This window comes from Stegodyphus dumicola, chromosome 8 (assembly GCF_044657685.1).
Source record: "Stegodyphus dumicola isolate Sdum_Otavi_A_Nest chromosome 8, ASM4465768v1".
Taxonomy (NCBI): domain Eukaryota; kingdom Metazoa; phylum Arthropoda; class Arachnida; order Araneae; family Eresidae; genus Stegodyphus; species Stegodyphus dumicola.
The window spans coordinates 23,480,343-23,495,871 of NC_140775.1; the positions used below are offsets into that span (position 1 = coordinate 23,480,343).

Consider the following 15,529-nt stretch of genomic DNA (forward strand, 5'->3'; position numbering starts at 1 on the left):
TCTTGAACGTTTGAGTAGTTAAAAGGTAACTACTGTGAGATAGTGTAATACTGTACGAATAGGTAAGGAAATTTAAGCATTTTGTGATAATAATAAATTTTTATTCACTTTTCATCGGACGTGTTCATTCATTTCGTAACGAACCCATACGCATGCAACAATAAATTTTTTAATATCTGAAATGTTAATGTCTTGTGCTCAAATTGAGCTTATATAATTGAATGTGTAAAGGAGAAAAATTACTGTAACTTTGAAGATTCTAAGGATAGGTGGCATTCTGACATTCATTTCTAAGTCGTCTTGAATATTATAAATATTAGAATTTTCAGTTAAGGTGTGTAAAACATTATTTGTATAAGAATTGAAAAATTTTTATATTGAACGAGTAAAAGGGGAAGGTTAGAAATCCCCAATATCTTTCATTTTAACTGTTGTCATATTTATGTAGATATATGGTTATGAGCATATGAGGTTATGAGCATGTAGATATATGGTTTTTTTAAATTAACCTCTGAATGCATATTTTAATACACCTCAAATTAGGATGAAAGTATATTGTATTATCATAAGCAATTGAATTTAACGCAACTGAATTTAAAGCTTTTAAGAGGTAATATTATATGTCCTCAAGTAGACAAATTTTTATTTGAACGCATAATGTGCATATTATAGTGTAAACTGTCTTGTTTTTGTTTAAGATTTGTAAAAAAATGTGTTGAAAAAAAAATTAAGGGTTCAATTTTACTCTCTCTTTGTGAAAATGATATTTGTTTAAATCCATTTTATATAGATGTAGTGTGAGGGAGCTAAAATTGTTAGGTTATTAACATAATTTTGCTCATATCATGGCATTCTTAGCAAAAGTTAGAAAAGAGGATCTTAAATCTTTGGCTGAAGAGTTAGGGCAAAAAGTTAACCCTGAACTTAGGACAGCTGATTATGGGAAATGAATCCTGTGAGGAGGAACTAGTGAAAGGCCTTTTAGAAAATATCACTTCAACGAGGCTTGAGAAAGAAAAAAAGGAGCAGGGAAGAATTAGGAGAGAAGAAGAAGAGAGGCAGGAAAGAATTAGGAGAGAAGAAATGGAATTTGAATTATGGAAGTTAAGATTACTAGCCGCTAACGAAAATGACTCTGTAGATGGTGGGAATGAAGAAAATGGGCTTAAAAAAACCGTTACGATCTAAAAAAATGATTCCAAAATTTGATCCTGAAGAGAATCACATTAGTTTGTATCTAGTCATGTTTGAGCGCCAAGCAAAGCGTGCAAAGCTTCACCAATCAGAATGGGTTTCGGTTTTATTGACAATTTTGCAGACATAGTTCAGCTGATTATGCGAGAACCAGAGCAGCAGTCTTATGACTACGATTACGAAAAGAGGATACTGCTTAAAAGGTTTAAGCTTAGTCCAGAAAAATTTCGTATCAACTTTACAGAATTCCAGAAAAACACTCGAACCACTTGGAGAGATTTTGCCTTTGAATTAAGGAATTATTTTGAAGAATGGATTGCAGATTTGGAAGTTACCGATTTTGAACTTTAAAAAGATCTCATGATAACAGACCAAATGAAGCGCCGTGTAAATATCGAAGTGTGACAGCACTTTATTGACGAAGGGTCGAAAATAACGACTCCAGATAAATGAGCAGAAATATTAGAAGAGTATGAAAACGTACGGTGAAACCCGGAAGAAGATATCTCCTGTTTATAGCTTGGAGTCACACAAGAGAAATAAAAACCATTCGAATTCCAGGGAGTCGCAAAAATATCACCTGCTTGGTGGGGAAAATAGATATGCCTCTGAGAGTAAGGAACATCTCCGGAATCAGAATGAGCGTCAATTTGACATGAGAAGACCCCTTAAGTGTTATTCTTGTGGTTCAGCCGAACACTTAAGGCCTCAATGCCCGGAAGTAAAAAAAGGATCTTAAAACCCCATTTATTGTAAATAAGGTGCAGGAGATTGAAGAAGATGGTTTAGCCCCGTATCTAACGATGGCTAAAGTGAACGGTTTTGATCTTCCAGTTTTGAGAGATACTGGGTCATGCATTGACGTAATATGCAAGAAATATCTCACTCCTTCGATGCTGACGGGCGAGACTGTTTGGGTAAAACACCCGTTTGATGAGGCCCCAATTTGTTTACCCTTAGCAAGCCTCGTAGAAGGAACTTTTGGCCAAGTAACAACAACAGCAGAGGTCATTCGAAATGAATTGGATCCCGGTCATTATCTGTTAGGAAACAGAACCGCCGAAAAATTAGCAAAAGATCAACACGATAAACTTTTCTTTAAGGTGAATATAGGTACTCGAGCTCCGAGTCAATCAAAGAATGAAATCGTGAAAAATTGTCCGGAGTCTGAAAGCGGCGGACTCGAACCCTCAAGCGAAGTTTCTCCCCTCATTATAGAAAGGGGTGAAGTGTTGTCTCAAACGAAAGGCATGGAGAAAACCAATTTCTCTCTGCCTGAAACGGAGGTGAAAGAACTGTCACTACCTACAACCGATCCGACGCTGTTAGCGGATCAAAAGAAAGGTGACGTTGTAACCCATCTTTTGACTGGGTCGCGTTAAACAATCATTAGTTGTCGCTGCGTCTGAAATGGTATGAAAAAGACTTGCGAAGATTTTAAACAATCTATTTATTAAACTGAACTTTTAGCAAACATAGGCACAACACGTACTACAGGTAAACACTACTTGAGGCGTTGTAAAATAAGCAATAATAGACACTTGAATTTAAACATAGAATAAAGTAGTCTACAACTATGCGACCAAATAGCTGAGCTACAAACTAGCTCAAATAATTTACCGGTACATAAGTTTAAAGTATCGGCTGTGAGATAATGTAAATCCGGGATAATTACATTTAGACTTATCTGCCAGAATCTATCAGCGCAGCGCAAGTACCAGCAATTCTATCTCTCTCTGGCTAAGATCCAAAAGCCTTCGGCTTAAATAGACTAAATCTGAACTAAAATACACACTCTAGCTTAAATATGGAAATTTGGATTCTGGTGCAGAATACGAAAACAAGTACTTTCCCTCGGAAAATCAGTAATCCCGAATTGCAATTTCTCGTGACTCTTTACCGCACCGCTGATGGTGATGCATTCCATGCTTGGAAGTATAGTAATTTTATCATGAGCAATTATCCTATAGTAGATCTTTTTAATTTCATGTACTTCAAACATCGCATTTCTTCATTAAGGGAGCATAATTCAGGATTTAACATCTAAACAAAATCCATACTTTTTCAGAAATCAAGACGAAAATGCATGGATCGGTTATATCAATTACATAAACTATGACTTCATATACGTAGGATGGGAACTTGATGTGCACAGTCATTTTCCAATGCACTGAGATTTTCTCTTTATTCAGGTTTGTAGATTTAAGGATGGAGCCGTATATAGCAGGTGACCTTTCAACCGTCGAGATACACTAGTGTGCAAAACTAAGCAAATTTCTGATTTGGGCCGTAATTCCTCAAAATGCCAGTTGGGAGGAATAAAATTCATACTGAGGCATAATTTGGTACTTAAAGGATGAGAAAAACTATAGAGCAAAAAATGAATAGGACGCATACAGTACGGAATGAATGTAAAAATGCTTTATTGCCAGAATGGTCTTGGTACAAAGAACTGTGTGGTGAACAGGAAGAATAACAAACTAAATAGCCTTAGTATTTCATATGACCTCCTCTAACTGCTATGGTTGTGTTGCACCGCCTATCGATATACTACACCAAATTACCTAATAGTTCTTGGGAAAAGAATTACCATTTTTCAAAGAGCGTCTATTTCAGCTTTCTGGTTTTTTTTTTTTTTCAGAGCGTAAGATTGTGCCGCAAGCGTCTCCCTAAAGTATTCCAAGTAAGTTCAATTAGATTTAAATCAAGGAAGCACACTGGCCAATCCATTCTGTGGATATCTTCCCTTTCCAGGACCTCCTCAACACTATGAAGCTTGTGTGGTCGTGCATGGTCATCCGTAAAAATAAATCGAGATCAATGGCATCCGGGAAAGACACACGTGGAGGAGGATGAATTCATCACGCTACAGTTTCCGGCAAGTGAACCTTTTTCGAAAATGTACAGCTCCGCAGTTCATCTTAATACTTTCCCTATACAAGAACGCAAGACCACTCCAAAATTCTCTTTCCCTGAAGGTAGTGGGATGAAAGCGTATCCATGCTTCTCTTTATATCATTAACTGGCACCGAGAACCATTTGTCAGACTGAAACGACTGTCATCGGTAAATTTCACTGATGACGTGACAGGACTACATTGAAGTGCCCAGTCTTTGTGTTTCCTAGACCACTGTAAACGGTGCCCGATGAGCTGCTGTCAATAGCAAACAGCGTTGAAGACCACGGGCGAATAGGCCGCCATTATTAAGTCGTATGGTCACAGTAAACTAAAATACTTGTCTTCAGGTTGCAGTACGCAACTGCTGAACAATATTGCCCTCTGTCTGATCTCAATCTCCTTTCACTTGCAGGGTAATATATCTATCATTAGTCACCGCTGTTTTCCTTGGCCGATTACTAACAACCTTTCTTAAAGAGCAGTACCTGCCGTATTTAAGGCTTTTCAAACTCGTGAAACAACACTTTTATCAGTTCGAAACTCTTGAGTGGCAGTTATCAAACTACGATTCTCATAAAGCTTGCCTATCATTCCACCATGTGGAAAGGTATATGTTTTCTTGTAGCCATACTACATATACAATCTAACTTTCACTTGAAGAATGCCTGAAAATACGCCTTCCTTCCTTCTTGCACTACGCCCGCTGATTTTTCGCGTTTTGCGTGTCCTAGCATACTCTCTGACGTCGCGGTGCTGATATTTGCATATGAATCACCTTTTAATTGAGTTGGCGTTTCATTGTACTGACTGCACAAGACCCTTTTAAAATTTTTCATCATTATATGCTGAAAAATTAATTTGTTGCTTAAGTCTTGCATACTAGTGTGTATTCGCTCGAAGAATAGTTACTTTCACTCTGGTTTCTACTATCATGCGAAATGAAAATCCGTTGATTTCTCCTTCCACGCACAGTACATGATCTCCGCGGTTAACAAAAGACATCTGAAGAATGTATTTTCCCTGTTGTTTTTTCGACATATATTTTTCTTCTTTTGAACTGGACGCGCACGACACTCTTTGTGTATATGTCATTCTCCATTACACTTCTAATGTTTTATTTTCTTTTTATCTTTACTCCATTTCCTCTTGGATTCTTCCATTGCCTCTATTCTTTTTGTCAGTTCCGCCATCCACTTTCAGTATTCTGTCCTTTGCCCTGTTAACACTACCTTACAGCACTAATGTCTTTTTGCTGGCCATCTGGGCAAACCTCATTTTAATTTCTTGCTCTTCTTTGTCTGCTATTCGGAGTGATTTCTGTATTTCAGAACCGCTGATAACAATTACAAATACTGAAGACTCAAAGTTTCTTTAATTTCTTGGTCGCAATCCAGAAGTATTAGCTGCGTTAACTTTTCGATGTCAATTACCGGTTCTTGAAGTGTCTCTTTTTCTCTCTGCTTTCGAGGCTTAAGTTGCAGTCAGTGGTAATCTCTGAGAAATAGTTCTTCAAATCGCACTTCTGACGCATTAATTAAGGAGTCAGATCCGAATGTTTTTCAGCTGGGAGTACCTGTATTATGTCCGCTGCCTGTCCTCGTAAACGGGCTGCCAGATTTAACGCTTTGGTGACAGCGTCCCGCTAATTTGCCTTAGAAAGCATTTAGAACTGTGTCTTACGCGTTCTATGATGACGTTTCATCATATGCCAAGAACTTAACTGTGGGATGAGATAACTGAACCAGAACATTATTCAAAGCAGGCTAAGTTGGTACATTGTTTATGCATGGAAATGGTTCTACAAATTCCTGTTCCACTATTAGAATCGCTTTATCCAGTCTCTCGTTCAGCGCAGAGATCTCTTGACTAACATTCACTACTTGTATTTGTAATTTTTCTCTTACAGCGGTTACGTTTTCGTTCATAATACTGATGACTTTCCTTCGATGGCGAATATAATCTTCATACGTGAGTATTGACAAGGTACTTTCTTTTATTTGTGCTGCTTCTTCATCTCAGCAGCATTTGAGGCTGCCTCTTTCTGACTGGCAACAATTATTTCCATTATGGCATTCAGCTGCTCGTTCATCCTCCTGTTTATGTCCATTCAAAGAAGCCTTACTTCTGATACCAGTTGTTGCGACTACGGGATCGTTGATATTTATTCAAATAATGAGTCCAGATAAGCTAGGAAAAAGAAACAATTTATCAATTTATCATTTTTTATTTTTTATTTTTTATTAGGCAAATAAGAAAAATAAGTAGCACAGCACAAAAGCAACTGGAAATAACTCAAGAATACTCGGGTATTTAGCAATTGTTTCCCTTAGCATACGAAATAAATTGTGAAATTACTCAGGGTAAAGCCTTACTCGTAGTTCAGCTAACCGCTTAGTCTCACAGTTAATTCGCACCCGATTCACCCTCCGACCCAAGTTTATACCCTACAACATGAATTCTGGAAACTTTGGAAGAATCGGTCGTAGAACTTCGGAAATGTTCTTACGCGAATCTTCTAGAAAGTCGCCAAGTTCGCAAGACATCGTCAAATATCGCCAACTTGACGACAAACTCCTCAGAAACGAAATGGACTATACCTTACCTCTTAATTGAAATATTGCTTAGAATTCCAAAGCCGTTGCACTCAATTAAAAGATATATAGCTCTATGTAACAAATAAGCACTTAAATACAAGACGTGTGGCCACAAATCAGATGAAACACGAAACTATAAAATTGCCATTCTGAAAATAATACGTAAAAGATAAATTATAATTTAAATTAGCAGTAGCCCCTTAATGCTAAATTTTAAATAGTTTATTTCGCCTCTGTTCTAGTAATCTTTTACTGCACTACGTCATTTCGAGAATAATCCGCACAATCATATGACTCTTATATAACGCTGGCAATGCAAATGGAACTAAAATGCAAACAGCCAATAATAATTTAACAGCAATATTAATTATCCAATCAGATGCATTGATAACCAAAAATAACTCATTCTGAATTAAGATTTCATCCTGAACATAACTGAACTTGCTTTCTACACTTCGGCCTAGTTGGGACTATTGCTTGCTACTCTCTTTTTATTGCAACTGCAAAGGTATAAAAATGTAAACGTTTTGAAATAGGCACGAATAGTGTGCCAAGTTGTTTGTGACAGCACGGCAACATGTTTTTTATATTAAATAAAGATGTTTATTTATTCTTCCTAGACTGCCCAGTTTGCTTTTTATTACAGTATCAACATTTATGAAATGCAGTAGATCTACATTACGTTATCAGTGCTTCTACATCGTTACATCTAAGTCTACTGCTAAGTCATTGCCGTGAGTTTCTGCTTTATTACATTTAAGCTATAGCGGATAATGCAAAAGTGATGGTTACAAATTAAATAATTCCTATTAAATTCATTTTATTAAATTCAAAATTTGTGTCAACGTATGATGGAAAGTTGATACAAACTAGAAAGAATTTAAAATAATGCTGAAGCTTTATAAATTCGTTCAACTTCGTTTAAGCAAATTTTTGTAGAGTTCACCACTTTTCTTCCCTACATTTTTTCAGATCAATGAAGCATTTAAAATAATGCTGGTGCGTTTATTCATCCTTCCACATTTGTCATTTCTGAAACTCTACTGACAGACTCTTTTTTTTTTTTTTTTTTTCTCAAGGATTTTGTTATGTGCAAACGGTTAAATGATGTAACCCCAAAGAAAGTTACTGAAGTGAACCTAGCATTTCTATGACAAATATATAACTGCCTTTTAGTTGTCAGTTTTTTTTATGTATATTATAGGATAACTTCTTACGCATTTAGCATACTTAAAATTTTTATCGTATGCTCAATGAACTGGGTAATAACATTGTTTCAGATAAGACAAAGCGAAGAAAGTGTTCTTTATCCATGCATCGTATGTTGCCCTGCTATAGATCGACAGAAATTGTTTTAGTACGAAAAATCTAGATAGCTTTTACATTTCTGCTGACCAGACCAATTGATTAGTAACAGATAGCTTAAACTAAAGTTGATGCTCGTTATAACGACTTGTCAGTTGCAAGAACCAATACAATAAAATGACCAGTTCAAAAAGTCCCAAATAGATAAGAAAGCGAATTTTATGACAGCAATCCCTCGTTATAATGTCCCTCTTTTAGAACTCAAGGGTTTGTTATAACAACTGTCATTTGAATTTGGTGTATATTCCGTTTTAAAGCAGAACTTAATATCTGATTTCCATCAGCTACCCTAAAAGAATGCCGTCACAATTGTTAATTTATTAACAACTAAACTTTTCTAGCAATAAAAATAAATACTTGAAAATAAACCATAAAAATGTAGAGCATTAAGTAATAATGTAAAAATTTATATTAAAATGTAGAAACTTAAGTAATAATGTAAAATTGTATGTGTGTGTGTGATTATGGCAAAGCCTCGAGGGCTATCTGCCTGAGGGGAAGGATGCCTTCGTGGAGGACTTTCTAAGGGTGTATTTTGGTGTATTTAATTACGGCAAAGCACACTAGGGCTATCTGCCTAAGGGGAGGGATGCCTTCGTGGAGGACTTTCTAAGGGAAACTGGCTCGTATACACGTTACACATGGGAAAAACCACGAAAACGCCCATGCAGCCAGCCCGTTCGCAGGATTCGAACCTCGGACCGAACTACCAGTGTTCAGCGACTTTACCGCTCGGCCGCTGGCGTGCCTTAGTAAAATTGTATGTAAAATTTTAATTTTAAATTAAAGGAAATTAATTAATTATAACACATGATACCAGTGCAGTTAATGCAAATATCAGGAACGGGAGATTCGAATTCGTCAATTCAGTGAATTTAAAAGACGCTCAAGATTCCAAACCTCATATTTTTTACCCATTTTCATTATTTGAAGCTTTTTAAATCGTAATATAAAACTGTTTGAGATTTCAACTCAAAAGTTTCATAGCATTAGTTTTATTTACGCCCAAGCTAATTAATTAATCTAATTTTAAATATCGTTTTGGGAATGTTGTATGTAACAAACTATTTTTATAGGCCATCTACGTAGCCTACCACAAAGCCCACCAACGGCCGAGTGGTAAAGTCACTGAACACTGGTAATTCGGTCCGAGGTTCAAATCCTGCGAACGGGCTGGCTTCATGGGCATTTTCGTGGTTTTACCCATGTGTAATGTGCCATACGAGTCAGTTTCCCTTAGGAAGTCCTCCACGAAGACATCCCTTCCCTTAAGCAGATAGCCCTTCAGGCTTTGCTTTAATTACATAAATCTAGCCTACCACAACTTACTACCTTTTACTACGGTACTTTGTGCTTTGTCTTAAATTCTCGAAAATTATTCCCGAATCGTCTCAATAATTCCTGATAGATCTGGATATTTCTATCAGCTGATATCATCCTATATAAATATCACGTCGCGAATGTAACTTCAACGTGCGAAGCGGATACCAGCCAGTTTTGCTGAGAATGTTTTCTACGAACGTAGTCCTTTTTTTAAAATAGCTTTTGCATGCTTTGACATAGTAGAATAAAAAAATAAATAAACATAATTGCAATATTCTACTAGTTAGCTACTCAGGAACGATTTCTTCGCAGCATTATTGCGAAGATCTATATAAAAAACATGATTAAAAGGATTCAAGAATTTTAATTAAATAGTTCATTACTAGATTTCAGAATATATCTATTTTTGAACTATGTACTTTATTACTAGATTTTATTTCGTTTTTACTTTTTATTTATTTATTAGCCCAACTATTAACTTCGCTTTGGCATTTTGCGTTGGTTCATTATAAAAGTCGGAATCAAATTGTTGCCACCAGATATTAGAGCCCTGCATTATATTTAAAGAAATTAAATTATGAACGTATGTATGTTTCTCGCACTGTCAAAAACAACGTTACCTAGAAACATCGAATTTTGAATAACGTAGTCCTCCACCCGAATATGAACACCTGGAAGCTCGAATTTGGAATTTGGATCGTGTTTTACTATCTGCTTCATATTTTTTGAAACTTTAACGAATTTTTAATTACCAAACTCAAAGATTTCAAAGCGAGAAATGGGAACACTGTACCGAATGAAATATTTTTAACTCCAACACGCAATGCCTACCGGAAATTCTAAAGATATGCTATTTTTAATAGTTTGAGATTTTATTGTTGAATCGAATTTTATGTGGCGTAAGCGCCAAGAATGTGATATTTAATAAATAAAGTAAACACACAAACGTTAATAATAAAAAGCCAAAGTTTTGTAAAGCCATTTTAGTAAGAAAACTGAGCATTGATATTATAAACTGAAAAAAAAAAAAAAAAAAAAAAAAAACAGAAAAATGAATGTCAATACTTAATGCTGCATTTTGAATTTTAAACGTATACTGCTATGCTGCTTTTAAATTTTTTTAAATTTTGTTCTTGAATTGTATGTGTCCTAAGTGCGAAGAAAATAATTCTTAATAATAAAGCTAAAAAGACAAAAAAAAATGGGTTAGTAGAAGTGAGTGCAAAAGCAGATTGGTCAACTGCGAGCTTAACAAGAGCGTGAAAGAACTTAACAAACCTCTTTGGACGACCGTTAAAATCTGAAACCATTCAGATTTTTTTTTAAATATGTATTATTGCTAGGTGTAAGTTTTTTTTTAAATTTTATTTGTTGCTAGACGTAAGTCTTAAGCCATTTTTCTTTTTATATAATTTTCACTATTTAATTTAATTAAATTTAATATTAATTATGTATTTACTTTGACGTTTTATATAGGGATCATTCCAACAAAGGGGGCCCCAGGGAGATTTCCGCCCCGGTCCTTGATAAATGTAGGTCTGCCCCTGGCAACAAATATGATCTATATACAAATTTTGCGTCGTGAAATGAAATTCGGTATTCATCAGTTTAGGTAACTTTCTGTTGTTAATTTCCTTATAGAAATTTATTATTCATTTTGTATAACAGCCTTTGAAGTTTCAAGTTTTTTATTTATCCCATTAATAATTAATTGTGTGTAATAAAAAAAATTCATATTGATTCCCCTGTTCATATTAAAAACACAAATTATAATACAAAAATTGTGCAACCATATTTTAAAAATTCAACACAATCTTTATGAAACTCTGTAAATTCTTTGGAAAATATTATAGTCTTAAATTCCCTGAAGCAATTTGACAGTACCGGCTCAAAATTCCCATTTTTTCATTCGCATTAAGAAGTATTTTACTTTGACTTTAAAACTTATCATTTGAGTAGCCTGCTTGAATACACATGACTACATTAGTTCGTTTAATTTTCAAAACTTTGATAGACATCTCTCATGTCAGACATTATTTTTGCCCGGGGAAGAATTGTAGAAAGTAAAAGTTACCCTTGTGAGAAATCATGCATAGTTAAATCTTTTTGATTGAAGAAGTGCTTCACCGATTCCAAATCACTCATTCTTTGACATTATCCTGACAGCCGCCGGTAAACTTTCTTTCTTCTTTAGGAGTAAGTTAAAGGAGTCTACACGTGATTTTAGTTCCACTTCATATAGAATTTAGAATAATTTAAGAAAAAAAAATGTCTATGTGCATTGAAATTCGGTGTCTACAGATAAATCACTATTGTTCGGTTTCTAAAAGTATAGTATGTTTCAAAAAGATTGCATGTTTAAAATATGTAGCAAATGTCTGGTGAACGAACTACGGTTCCAGTTTAGAAAAATAAACCGGATAAAGTAGACATTTAGGCTGCTAAGATTTTGTCACGTGGTATCCTTTAGTAAAAACATATGAAATTGTATGACTTACGAGGAGGGAGTGGGAAATCAATCAAGTTTCATTTCCCACTCCTGCAACTTAATACAACTGTGGGTAACTTATTTGGCGGAAGAGACAGGTGAGCAGACTGGTTGCTGTGGCTCGTAAGTGGTTGGTTTATTTCATTACGGCAGTCTTGAGGGCTATCTGCCCAAGGGGAAGGATGCTTTTTTGGAGGACCTTTTTAAGGGAAAGTAGCTAGTATACGTGTTACACATGAGGAAAACAACGAAAACGCCCATGCAGTCAGCCCGTTCGCGTTATTCCAACCTTGGACCGAACTACCAGCGTTCAGTGACTTTCCCGCTCGTCCATTGGTGGGCGGCTCGTAAGTGGTGGTTGAATCCACGTGGGACACTCATATTATCACCCTCCACATATTAGGCAGAAGGCGAAGGTCTGGTACTGCAAATTAGTTCTGCGATAAAACAGTACGTGCCATATTGGTATAAACAAAAAGACAGATGTGCCAAGTGGCGAAATTACCTGTATACTTAAAAACCATACAGTGATCTATATGACTGGAAGATTTCTCTGCAGTTATGTTCTTACCAACAAGCCGCTTTATTTTGGGATCTCAATCACGATCCTATTAATTTTACTTTTATTGAAGAAACAAAAGTTTAAATTATTTACAATATTTACATTTTATACTGAGATAATACTACAGGAGATGTGTCGTATCCATGCATTTACACGCGTCGTAGAAACATGTTGTTTTTACATTTCTTTTATAAATTAAGGGGGTGGGTAACTGGTATTCATACCTATTTCGCCAAATTAGCGGCATAACAGGGATTGGTTGAAACACCAGTCAAAACCACCCAAAGATTGTCGTGAAAACTTCTGCTGAGTCGAGGGGGCCCACATTCCCGGAAGCATCAACAATTTAAAAAAAAGGCTCCCTCTTAGGACCCTCCGCTACACTGACCAGCCAAGGCCACCATCCCAGTGAACAGAGACCACGATGGAGTGGGTTTTGAAAACTTGGAGCAAGACTGGCCGTTGATTGGCTATCTGCCAGTAGTACGCGGGCAGCCCTTCCCTTCAGGCTTTACACAGAATACCGAAGATAGCGGGGGCAAGACGCTCAATGGCACAGGCGCTATTCGGCTACTGATACCCTAGTTACCTGGGGCCTACGCCTCCTGGCCCGTGAAAGGTGGAGATGAGTCCCACCCCACGGACCATCGGAAACTGCCAAGTTCATAAATTTTATGAGACTGCCTAAGTACAGATCCTAGCCAGTACTGCGCAGAGCGTTCTGCGTCGACCCCGGGATGGAGGGAATGGGAAAGATAAAATTGTTCTCTGCAATTGAAATAGTCCAAGAAGCAAGAGAAAATTGATAAATGAAATCTAAAAGATAGAAATATAATCTTACAACCTTTCCAACTTAACACTTGAAGAAAGTTTCAGCTGAACAGGATTTGATTTTGTTAAAATATGGCAGAGCAAGTAAAGCTGCCTGTCAGAGGGAACGAATGTGCCATCGTGAAGGACTTCTTAAAGGCAATGTCTCGTATTCACCTTACACGTCATACTCATGCTAGACGTCGAATTTAGGTTACACATTCATGTTACGTTACACACGCTCACATGGAAATGTTCCACGGTCGGTTCGTTCGCAGGGATTTGCATCCGGAATTAACAACTAATACTGAGATCGACCACTAAGTCGCCTGCTCTTAAGTCGAACAGGTATTTTATATGATTCCTAAATAACAAATTCCCCAAAATTCGAGATAACGATTATTATTAGCCCAAAGGGCTATTAGTCTCATAACGGCATTTTGCGTCCTGCGTCGATTCACTTTTCAAACTGTTGCCACCAAAAATTATCATCGTCATGTAATATACTTAAAGAAACTAAATAATGAAGAATCTGCATGAACGTATGAATGTTTCTCCATTGTAAAAGAGAAACGACGGTACTTAGAGCCATCAAATTTTGAATAAGGATGTCCTCCAACCGAACATGGTACTTGGAAACACGGATTTTGATTTTCGAATTTGTTTTATTATCTGTTTCAAATTTTGTAAAACTAACGAACTTTTGATTAAGAAACTCAAGGATTTCAAAGCGAGAAATGGCGACACTGTACGGAAAAAACTTCTTTATCTCTATGCGCGAGACGGTGTAGAGTGAAGTGTATAGTGTCTTTACGGCAAAGAGCCACTTAAAATACCATCGAGCTGAACGTTCTCTCGAGAGCTTAATGAAAAGAAAAGAGGGATTGGGGACCCTCTGATGCGTCTTCAGGGGAATGTTTCTTCGCAACTGATACGGAGCTGTGCAAAGGCTTCAAAGCCAACGACAAGCATAATCCTTGTTTTAGACACAGATTCAGAATTTGAAACTTGAACTGCTGTTACTATTATGTATGCCAGATAAATCAAACTACAGCTATAACATAACTCTCCACTTTCAGTAATAATTCATCATTTGTATTGAATAATCCACGTTTGATGCTGTATTTGTTTGTTTGTTGTTACATTCATAGTTTAGTATAAAAGTTAGACAGGAATATTAAATTGCTGTTATTGTAATAACTTATTTTTAAAATTATTGTTTTTAAAAATAATGCTTTGCCTAGAAGCACATTGACTATCATATATTGAACTAAAAGTGCTTATTCCTTTGAACGATACTATGATTAATATTTACATATTCCGCCTAAGCCATTACACGGAAGGAGGGATACCTTCGTGGAGGACTTTCGAAGGAAAACTGGTTCGCATTAACACGTTTACACATGGAGAAAACCACGAATGCAGCCAGCCCATTCGCGGGATTCGAACCTCGGACCGAACTACCAGAGTTCATGGACTTTTACCGCTCGGCCTCTGGTGGGCCATTAAACCATAATAATCTCGGGTTTTTTGTGATGTCAAACAAGTGGAAGTATTTGTTTCTACATTGCATATTTCAGATCATATTTAAGTACATTATTTTGCATTTATTTAGTAGCTATATTTAAACTTTGTGTCATCGTAAATTTGTATTAGTTTTCTTTCTGCATTTTCTACTATCGTAAATTCGAAAATTTTAATTTCGTGTTCGTTTATTAATTTCGCATTATTGTAAATTTGTGCTTCCGTATTTTCTATTTCTTACATTTGCATGTAATTATTGTGCTTTCATGCGCATGGTTATTTTAGCACGTTTTAGAATGTGAAATTGTAGTAGTCAAAATGGAAAACACGAAGGAAGTTTCCAAGCAATTTTTCAACAAATTTCGTTTGAAAGACGTACAGCCGTTCTAACGGAACTTTCTCGAAAATTCCAAAAATGTCACGAACCAAAGAAGAATCAATCACATCTGACATCTTTTGACGATGAGGAGAATAAACAATGTACACATCCTTTCATTATGCTTATACATTTTTAACATTTATAAATGTTTCTTATCTTTGTTTCCAGCTTCGGAGCTCTGCGGTAGTCTTTCTTATCTGATAAATTTGTCGGAACTAAAGCACTCAAAGTAAGCGGCATCCTTTGTTCTATGACTATAAATAAAAATTAGGTGAATTAATTGCTAAAAATTTTGATGCTGTGAAAAAATTGCTTTTCTTTGCAATGAAATCAAACTTACATTTCATGTAAATAAAGTACGTGATTTCTTTTCAAAACTGCATCACGAATC

The 15,529-nt window shown here is 36.1% G+C and overlaps 1 long non-coding RNA gene across 2 annotated transcripts in view; it reads right to left on the reverse strand.

Annotated features, from left to right (window-relative positions):
- Positions 1-2,625: 2,625 nt before the first annotated feature.
- LOC118198856 (uncharacterized) overlaps positions 2,626-15,529 on the reverse strand; it is a 468,506-nt gene continuing 455,602 nt past the window's right edge. For both annotated transcript variants that reach the window (XR_015042504.1, XR_015042503.1), the window contains one exon: positions 2,626-6,280. This is a non-coding gene — a long non-coding RNA (uncharacterized LOC118198856). The remainder of the gene's footprint in view (positions 6,281-15,529) is intronic.